The sequence below is a fragment of the Danio rerio genome, chromosome 1 (assembly GCF_049306965.1).
Source record: "Danio rerio strain Tuebingen ecotype United States chromosome 1, GRCz12tu, whole genome shotgun sequence".
Classification (NCBI taxonomy): Eukaryota; Metazoa; Chordata; class Actinopteri; order Cypriniformes; family Danionidae; genus Danio; species Danio rerio.
The window spans coordinates 39,406,198-39,417,134 of NC_133176.1; the positions used below are offsets into that span (position 1 = coordinate 39,406,198).

Genomic DNA, 10,937 nt, shown 5'->3' on the forward strand with positions numbered 1-10,937 from the left:
AATTAATTTCTGTAATTACATATTTGACCATCCCATACACCTAAACCAACCCAGGCTCACTCTGAAAATGTACCTTTGTACAATTCTGGAGACCACAAAATACCTCCCAGGAGCTACGTTTTTTTGCAGTTTTTGTTTTTGCGAATCCACCACAGGCGACTGTGTACACTTTTTGAGATCTCAAATTTCTCTTGACAGTGCCAATTGCGTCTACTGTTCTCGCATAAACCCACCAGAGGCCGCTGTTGACTGAGTGTTTGACTGACTGAAAGACTGACCGACCGACCAATCAACTGACCCACCCTCCTCCTTCATTAAACCCAACCAATTTTATCGATTGACCTGCCCATCTACCTCCCTAAACCCACCCAACAATTTTCAAAGCAATCTAAAAAAAGAAAAGCCCTCATCTAATTTTTACAACAGTTTAGACTTTACCACATTCTCAACATGTTATTTACTTGTTTATTTTATTTTTGCATTCTGTTTTTGTCTTACCTGCTTTCTGGAACCGTTCTTCACCAGACTCGAACCCCGTCATCATGGTCAACTCCTCTCTGCATCTCAAGTCTGCCAACATACATGGTGAGCTGACGGGACAAACTAAATACAGAGGGAAAGCCATCCGCATGGAGGTAAGCGGTCAGCTGGTAAGTGCAAAAAGGTACAGCATCATACTGCCCTGTATAGTTCATTTAAGTGGGACCAAAATTTTTTTTAAAACATTTGTCAACTCTGAACATTTATGTACAATTAAGCAATGCACAATAATGTAATCTTTTTGTTGTAATAAAGTGATCCTTTTTATGCAGCTTACAGTATGTCAACATTATGATAAAAGCTTTAGCGATTATAGCAACATGATAATTTGATCATACTGTATGCCTAAATCAAAGAGAATGCAAAGCTAGGAAAATAAGTCCATATGCAGTAGACAAAAGAATGATCAATTAAAATGCATTGTGACTCTAATTAAAACACAATCGCCATAAAGAATTTAAACATAATAAAAGATGTAACAGCCAATCTCTATCAGGGACCAGAACTATGTTCGTTTGTACGCTTTAGCTACATGTTTCATGAGAATTTATTTATTTATTTTTTTGCCACTTCATTGAGACTGAAACTTTTCTTTCATTGCTGAATATTTATTGTAGATATGATTGTTTCTGAAATCGCTCTCGGGTTGTGGCATTAAAGAAAAATGTAAAAATGTAATAAAAGGCTTAAATGATCCGCAAATTGTTAATCTGTTTTTCACAGCAGTTTTCCACAGCAGTAATGCAAAAAAGAGAGTAAAATTACAAACAACATTACATATGCAAGGGGAAAAACTGATTAAATAAACTATTTAGCTAACTAAAAAGTAATAGCCTACTTTACAGATGTTTAATCAACTATAAACAAGTGCTATATCTAGATTAGATTGATTCTATTGATCACATTTGCTTTATAGTACATACTTATACTTTATAATATATACTGGAGCTATATTTATAGTATGTGCTATAGCATAGTAACTTAACTAGAAACACTTTAGTTTAATTATCACTATTAACTACTGGCTTATTACTTGGCTGCTTATTACTAATAAAGTAAATACAAACATCCGTCATCTTAACTAATACCTAAACCTAATTATTACCTACTTTTTTCCTAGTATATTATCTAGTATATTAACTTTTAATTGGCGATGCGGTGGTGCAGTAGGTAGTGCTGTCATCTCACAGCAAGAAGTTTGCTAGTTCGAGTCTGGGCTGGGTCAGTTGGCATTTCTCTGTGGAGTTTGCATGTTCTCCCCACGTTCATGTGAGGTTCCTCCAGGTGCTCTGGTTTTCCCCCACAGTCTAAAGACATGCGGTACAGGTGAATTGGGTTGGCTAAATCGTCCGTAGTGTATGAGTGTGTATGGATGTTTCCCTGAAATGGGTTGCATCTGGAAGGGCATCCCCTGCGTAATAACATATGCTGGATAAGTTGGCGGTTCATTCCGCTGTGGCGACCCCAGATTAATAAAGGGGCTAAGCCAGCCTGATCTCACGAGAAAACGTAAGTATTTTACGTTTTGGCAGTTTAGTGGCTAATTCGTACGAATTCGTACGAGTTCAGTCGTAAGAAAATGTACGATTTTAAAAAGGAGGCGTGGCACCTAACCCCGCCCCTAAACCCAACCTTCATTGGGGGATACGCAAATCATACTAAAATGTACGAATTAGATCGTACAAATTTGTACGAATTAGCCACTAAATGAAAAAGTTACGAATTGCCGTGAGATTGTGTTGGCTAAGCCGAAAAGAAAATGAATAGATAACTATTAATAAGCAGCAAATTAAGAGTTTATTGAGGATTATTATAGTTAATAGTTATTAATAATGAGAATTCCACTTTAAAATAAAGTGAGACTAATTTTCTAAAGTTCAAAATCTAAAGGTCACATAATGTAATTTAAAAGTGAAAAACATTTTTTTCGAATTGGCAAATTGTTAATCAGAAGAAATAAAACTGTATATTTTGTTTTAATAGGTGTTGACATAGGGTTTAATAAAAGACGTCAAACCTGTCAATTTTGGGTGAACTATTTATTTACTTTAGCTGTCACTCCAAATCTTTAGAATAGATTTCAACAAAAAAAGTTTAAAAGATCTTCAACTGTGCAATATGAGCTCAAACATTTCTCATCATATTCGTAGAAAACTAGGATTATGATGAGATCTTGTAATTTTAAAGTGTGCCATTTTTTCCTAAAGTGGTGAAAGTATTGTAATATTAGTCTGTCACTGTATTTTTTGTGTCTTTTTTCAATGAATACATTTTATTTCAGCTCCAGTGCAAGCTGCAGATTCACACACAGTGCAGCAGGAGTATGAGTTTACTGATCGTGTGACGATAGCAAAGAAGAGATGCCTGACAAGACCACAATGGAGGATTCAGTGAGTAAAGGAGCCTCCATACAAATCCAATTCAACATCAATTCAAATTTCAGAGCTTGGAAACATTGTGAAGTTACATGTATGTGTCTTAAACTCTGAAAACTGAACTGACACTGTTTAAATTTACTAGAATATTCTATGTGAAGCTTCTTTGACAATCCACATTGTAAAAAAGCTATAGAAATAAAGGTGAATTGAATTGTCTGACTTATCTCACTTGCCCAGCTCTGTTGCTTTCTATAAACAGAGTGTGCAAATTATAATAATAATTGAGTTGGAGTTTACGTTAAAAATATATTATCAGTATAATATTAGTTTATGTTTAAAATACATTTAAACCAGGTGGTTAAACCAAAGTGATGTACATACAAATAAAAAAAACAAATCCTTACATTTATGTATATAGCACTTATCTGGGTACTTTGGGGGGGAGGGGGTTGGGGGGAATTGGGAAATCTCCTCATCCACCACCAGTTTGCAGTATCCACCTATATGATGCGATAGCAGTTACATTGCGACAGACCGTACACCAGCTTATTAGAGGAGAGTGTGATGAAGCTAATTGTGATATGGGAACGGTTAGGAGGCCATGATGGACAGAGAACAATGGACAAATTTGGCCAGGATGCTGGGGTTAAACTTCTACTCTTTTTTAAAGGACATCCTGGAAATTGAATTAAGTCAGTTTTAACAAGTTTAACGTCTCATCCCAAAGACGGCCCTCATTGAGCGCAATATAATGGGGCATTGGTGCCCACACACACACACATCTACGCTGCAGGTCTAGCGCCCCCTGCTGGCCTAACTAACAACACTGCTAGCTAACCTAGCTTCTCCATGTGGTCTCCAATTCTGTTACTGACTTGGCACAGCCCTGCTTAGCTTCAGTGGGCAGCCATGTGAGGGTTGCAGTGAGCTAGCTGCCGGCAGTTTTAATAATAGAATGATAAAAAACACACTCAGTACAATCACAAATGAAACACCAGAAAATATAAAGTTTAAACAGCACAAGTCAAATTATTGAAATACTCTGGCTGATTGAATGTAAGCATAATAAATGACATTTGATGTGGGACTTGAGGGAAAATTTATAAGGGAAAATTGAAATGGTCTTCGGTATAGGTATAGGCAGAGTAAAAATGTGTGCATTCAAACACAATTTAAATATAAAATGTACAATACTGAGGTCAAATTGAAATCTTGTCTTGTCATGTTCTTCTGAATCCAATATTGTATTTGGTCTCATCTCAAGAGCAAAGTCTCTCATCAGACCCCTATACAAGACCAGATATTTTCTTCTGTACTGTCTGTCTATGGCATTTGCTTTAAAGCACCACTTCTACTTAAAATGCATATCTCTTAATGTTTGTTTCTCTTAATGTAGTGGGTAGTGGTGTAAAGTAACAAATTACAAATACTCAAACTACTGTAATTGAGTAATTTTTCTCAGAAGCTAAGTAGTTATAAGTAGTTTTAAAAATGTGTACTTCTACTTTTCCTTGAGTCCATTTTAAGTGCTTTATCGGTACTTTTACTTTACTACTTTCCTTCAACCTACAGTTACTACTACATTTTTTTAGTGGCTATGAGGATTATAAAAATCCGTCCTGTGATTGCTGCCCAATCAAATCACAAATAGGAGGTAAATCGCTTCATAATGAACTACCTCAAGACATGGGCAATTTATAATTATAGCAAACTGTTTCGAACCATTAAAAGTGTCCAAGAAGACGTCCAAAATCTTTACACGCATTGACCCAAGACTGTTTAGATGTCACTGATGAGAAGATGATGGATGTTTACTGTATGATGACCGTAATGGCCTAAAACACCCAGCTGACACAAGACGTCAACTTGACGTCAGATTGAGGCTGTACCCCAATGTTGTGGGGAGGTTGCATTTTGTTTGGAAATAAAAATCAGGTTGACGTCAATGTCCAATGTCCAACAAAATATCAACGTCTTATGATGTTACAGCTTGATATTGTGTGGGCGTTATTACTATGACGTCTGTCAGATGTTGGATTTTGGCTGCCACACCTGACAAATACTGTATATGTCCGTTGGTTTATAATGTTGGCTGCACTTTGGATTTTGGTCAATTTCTAACACAACCTAAAATCAACCAACTATCAACGTCATTTGGCATTGTACATCATTTGACACAATAATGTTTTCCTTAGACGCTGGCTAGACACTAAATTCTGGTCACCTGACATCAAAACCTAAATCTAACCTATTATTAACATCTTATGATGTTGTGTGCCTGCTGGGCAATAACTAGTTACAAATGTTATAAATGTTATGTTTACACACAACCACAAATTTCATGTAAATGCATCAGCTTTTTACAGCGTATTACTCACTCACTACTCTTGAGTACTTTTGAAAGGGCTACTTTTTACTCATACTTTGAGTAATATTTACAACAGATACTTTTACTCGAACTACGTTTTTGGCAAATAATGGTACTTTTACTTGAGCATGATTTTTCAGTACTCTTTCCACCAAGGATAGTGGGAAATATAATTATATCAAACATAAATGAAAATTCATTAAGAAAGGACAAACAGAAAATTGTATATTTATTATGTTAAATATTACTTTTATTAAGCTCAATACAAATTAATGGATCAGGAGTGTTTGTAAATACACTTATAATTATTCTAAAGATTTACATTAAACAAAATATGCTGTTATTTTCTACTTTCTTATTTTCAAGTCAATCAATAAAAAAAATATTAGCAAATTTCTGTAATTGCCACAACCATTTTCAACACTTAAAATATATATAGTGCTTCACCTTGAGCACTAAATATTCTGGTGAGATATTAAAAGGTAGGGTGTACTGTAAATCTAAAGTATACAGTATATGCATGGGGAAAACTAACCAACAGAAATATATTCAACAGTTTTCTGGACTACAAGCACAGAAGAATTACATGTTTCAAGAATTTATATTTAGTTTGTAGAATCACAACTTATATCTAGAAGCGTTTTTTGTGATTTATATAACTACACCTATCACACATTAACTATTTTCAAGCGCTGAAATTCGATTTGGTACCTGTGCTTAGAAATATTTGCTTCTTGGAGCACAATATATCCTTGGAGTGTGTTCAACAGTACAGAGAGTAACCCCTCAACACCACAGCAACATTAGTCTTTCAAGCTTTTAGTGCCACTTTGAAAAATAAAATCTTGTCGAGGGGAAAAGGAAAAAGTCAGAATCGCTCCTTTCAAACACTTTGCTTTTAATGTGACACCTTTCTGATTCTGGGGCCTTTCCCTCTCCATTATCGGGGTGACAATATTAAGCATGACTTATTTATATGCTGTTTTGCGAGGCCCTGGGTGATGAAAGCGATGGAAGTGACAGCGAGGTGAGTCGGACCCGTCCCAGAACCTGGAGTCAACACTCGGCACATTTTGTCGCGCTTTGATCTAAGGGCCCCTTTGCTCGTCTTCCTCCTTTGCCTCAACCACCCCCCCTCTCCAACCCTTGATAAGGATTTACAGTTTCATCTTTTTCTCTTTTCTCTTTCCCTCACTTTTTCTCTCCCTTATCACTTTTGCATCGCAGGGGATGTAAACAAGTCATCTTCGCTTCAATGAGTGATACTGACATGCAGTAGTGCTTCCCTTTAAAGCCACAATATGTAAATGAGTGGACTGGTTTGCACGTTTGCACCTTGCGATTTCAAATTGAAAACACAGATAAAAGTGGTACAAAAATAAAGGTTCCAAAAGTTTTTTCAATAGAAGAACCATTTTTGGTTCCCTAAAGGACCTATCACTGAACAGCTTTTCAAAGAAGCATTTTTTTTTCTAAGTATGAAGAACATTTATAAAAATCTTATTTAAAAATTCTCCGCTACAAAAACCTCTTGTGGTATGGAAAGCTTTTATTGATGTTAAAAGAGCAGTGATTGGTCACCACTGACCTCCACAGTATTTTTCCCTTTTATAGAAGTCAATGGCGGCCATCAACTGTTCGGATACCAATATTTAAAAAAAATATATGATTTTGTGTTCAAGAATAAAACTCAAACAGGTTTGGAACAAGTGAAGGCTAAGTTAATGATAACAGAATATTCATTCTGGTAGTGAAATACTCCTTTAAAGGTGCTATTAGAGTGCACTGATTCAATATGTTAATTTTTATAAAGAGATTTTATGCCACTTTAGGGGCATAATATAAAGTCATATATAATATAAAGTCATAGTCCAGTGGAAAAGAATTAATATTGTGTTTGACTCCCATGAGCGGCATCCATACATCTCTGCAATGACTCAAATAACCTATTACTAAAGTCATCTGGAATGGCAAAGAAAGCGTTCTTGCAGGACTCCCAGAGATCATCAACATTCTTTGGATTCACCTTCAATGCCTACTCCTTCATCTTACCCCAGACATGCTCAATAATGTTCATGTCTGGTGACTGGGCTGGCCAATCCTGGAGCACCTTGACCTTCGTTGCTTTCAGGAACTTTGATGTGGAGGCTGAAGTATGAAGAAGCGCTATTCTGCTGAAGAATTTGCCCTCTCCAGTGGTTTGTAATGTAATGGGCAGCACAAATGTCTTGATACCTCAGGCTGTTGATGTTGCCATTCCAAACTATGATTTTTTCCTTCATCAGACATCATTATAATCTGTATATCCTGCATTTTACATTCTGATGAGATGTGAACAGAAGAGACACATGGCTGCTTGTTTCACAGAAAGCTCATTTACTCTTTTTGCTACCTTTCAAAACAGTCTTACAAACATAATACAAGCTGAAATAAACTTAAAAATAAGGAAGACATATTATCATTGTTCTAATTAAAGTAGGAAGCATTAATTAAGTATTTTTTTACCAAGACAAGATTTACCTAAGAACGAGAGAACATTGATGTTTGACGTTCATAGTATGCCTTTTCCATGAACTAAACACTTATTATTCGCTATATCTAGGTATATCCAGATTTTAATTCTAAAAGCCCTATTACTTTTGCTTCATGTTTACCAAAAGCAAAAAAAAAAAAAAACATTCAATTTTTTAAAGTGTATGACGGTGTAATCTACCATTTTATTGACGGTTTTTTTTTTTGATTATTTGAATTTTATAACTATTTTTTAAAGTACTATTTGACACAACAGTAACAACAGTTATAAAATCTGCCTTTTAAAGGTTAAAATCTTTAATGAAATGCAGTTATAACAGGAATAAAACCTGCTTCTACAGTTTCCTGTCTCTTTGGCTGAGCGTGTTGGTTAATTACTGAATCAAGACCAGCTGGAAAAAGAGACTGGATTAGATTGCTGATGTTAAGTTGAAAAGGAACGACAGCTACATTCCAGCTGATTCATAAATTATAGGGTGCTCTTATCAGCTCTGGCACATCTGAAACTACAAGATGTGGTTTGTGCTTTGCGCTGAGTGCCATCTATAATGCCTCAAGTGTTGAAAGGAAGAGACATGCAGTCAGATGACCCGAGCCTTAAAAATGTACTGCAGCCTTTTTCTTTGACACCAATGTAGTAAAAAGTCAAAACACTGCAGTCACTTTAATGGTTTGAGTGACAGAAATCTCATAGGTTATTCAGTGTTTAATGAAAATATCGGCTATTAAAAGGTCACTCTTAAGGGATAGACAGTGTTGACAGTTAAATGCATGTGTGCATATATATTCATTCATTCATTTATTTATTTTCTTTTCAGCTTAGTCTCTTTATTAATCTGGGGTCGCCACAGCGAAATGAACCGCCAACTTATCCAGCACATGTTTCACGCAGCAGACGCCCTTCCAGCTGCAACCCATCTCTGGGAAACATTCATATACACCCATTCACACTCATAAACTACGAACAATTTAGCCTACCCAATTTACCTGTACCACATGTCTTTAGACTGTGAGGGAAACCGGAGCACCCCGAGGGTACGCAGGGAGAACATGCAAACTCCACACAGAAACGCCAACTGACCCAGCCGAAGCTCGAACAAGCGACCTTCTTCCTGTGAGGCGACACAGACAACCTACTGCACCACTGTGTTGCCATGCATAAATATCAGAACTATAACACCCCCTTTGAATTTTATTTCTTTTTTTAAATATTTGATGTATAACTAATTGGCAAATAATAATTCCAATAATTCAGCTAATAATTCAGGGGGGTTAATAATACTATATATATCCATGCATCTCTGTCTCTCAAAAATCATAAATATTTTAAAATAGGCATTATCCTTAGAAATAAATGGCATAGTTGCAATCTAAACTACATTCTTGATTAAAAGCGCTCAAAACAAAAATACATTATATTGTCAAACAGCAGCAATATTTGTCAAATGTAATTAATTCCCATGATGATAAAGCTGAATTAAAAGCCATTGGTCACTAGGGTATTACATTACAACTTTTTCCCAACTTTTTAAAATAATAACGCAATAGATTCACCACCAGCTAGACCAGCATGAAACCCAAACTAGCCAGCGTAAACCAACCTTGACCAGCATGGAAAATTCATTTCAGTGATTCAATGATCAGAGCCTATCCTCTCAGCATAAGAAGAATGATTTCGACCCCCCATTTCCATCAAAAACATCTTCATCCATGCTTTGCTTCAACACCAAGCTGCCACAATGCCAGTAAGAATCTATCCTTCCCAAACACTACATGTCTAAATTCCCTACTACTTTATTCCAACACAGAATAGATCTTCCTTTCTTATCTTGTTTTCCTGCTGCTGCATGTGAACTTGATCACACACTGCGCTGCAATTAAACAGGAATGAGGAGGCTGTTGGTTTGAAGAAAAAAAAAGGAAGCCACCAAGACAAAAAAAGTTGACGCATAATGTAGTTTATGTGTCACATCTAATTTACTGCGCTCACTGCAACTTAAACCGACATGATAAATTATTTGAGAGGGAGGAGTAGAAAGGGGGGAAAAAGAGCAGGAGAAAATGACATTGTTATTCATCTGTGTCTTTGTCACAGAGTCAAGAGCCAAAAGATGTGCAAAGAAAACTTCTCTCCCCAGGGTTCAAGCAAACATAGTTCAAACAAAGTAAACAACTGTTTTTCTCAGATGCTCACATTAGTGTTGCTGCAGGCAGGCAGAAGTTGCTTTCCTTGACGTTTAGCCAAAAGAGTGGAGTGTTTTTGCTGGTGTGGTACAACATTTCCACTCCATCGACATCGCTGTGCAATTATTTGCGAAATTTCAAGCAGTAATTTCTACTAGTATTCTGTGATGAAGCGGCAGTCATGCAGGCACATGTAATGCTTAATGTATGTTGTCGGTTTCCAAGCAAGCAGCTCAAGGCCTGTGTCTTTTCAAAAGTCTTCCTCTATGTTTTGTTGCTTTGTAAATGGACTCTTATGATGGGCTGCTTCTACACCCTGCTGTTCCGTATAGGCTTTCCCAGCATTGCCAGGCTTGTTTTGATATGACTATGACGGTGGTTGCCTCTGAAATAACAGCTCGCTGCGCTGTGCACCTTTTCCCATGTGGCATTATTTTCTAATAAGTTTTTGTTTTACACTGAAAACAATCAAACTCGCACTCTCTCAAGTTGTGAGAAAGCCAGGGAGAGTACAAGAAAAACGCCTTGGGTAACAATCTCTTTGTTGAAAACTTAAGTCTTTATTCTCTACCTGGTTTGGAAGGAGAAAAATCCCACAAGAAAACACTTCAAAGACAATACAATGCGAGAAAGCCTACATTATTATAAGTGCTTGTATATTTTAGCAATCACACATTTGTTTTGAGTGATGAACTCTTGACTTTTGTTTAACAGGCTGTCTGGCTATTTGTACAGTTTTTAAGAGGCCAATAACCTTTATTATTATTCCTCCCTATGCGAGCTCTATCAGCAATATGCAGGAGAATGATGGAATTTGGCCCAAGCAAAGCCCTGATATACTCACAACAAAGTTAAAAATCAAAGTAAAGAGGAAATCGAAATACCCAAGCAGTGGTTTTGTGTTAGCAAACTTCTCAATGCCTACAAATGCTGTT

At 36.4% G+C, this 10,937-nt stretch overlaps 1 long non-coding RNA gene across 1 annotated transcript; it reads left to right on the forward strand.

Annotated features, from left to right (window-relative positions):
• Positions 1 to 523: 523 nt before the first annotated feature.
• Positions 524 to 3,134, forward strand: LOC141386121 (uncharacterized). Its single transcript, XR_012407217.1, has 2 exons — positions 524 to 635; positions 2,822 to 3,134. It is a non-coding gene; the product is annotated as an uncharacterized lncRNA (long non-coding RNA).
• Positions 3,135 to 10,937: the final 7,803 nt, after the last annotated feature.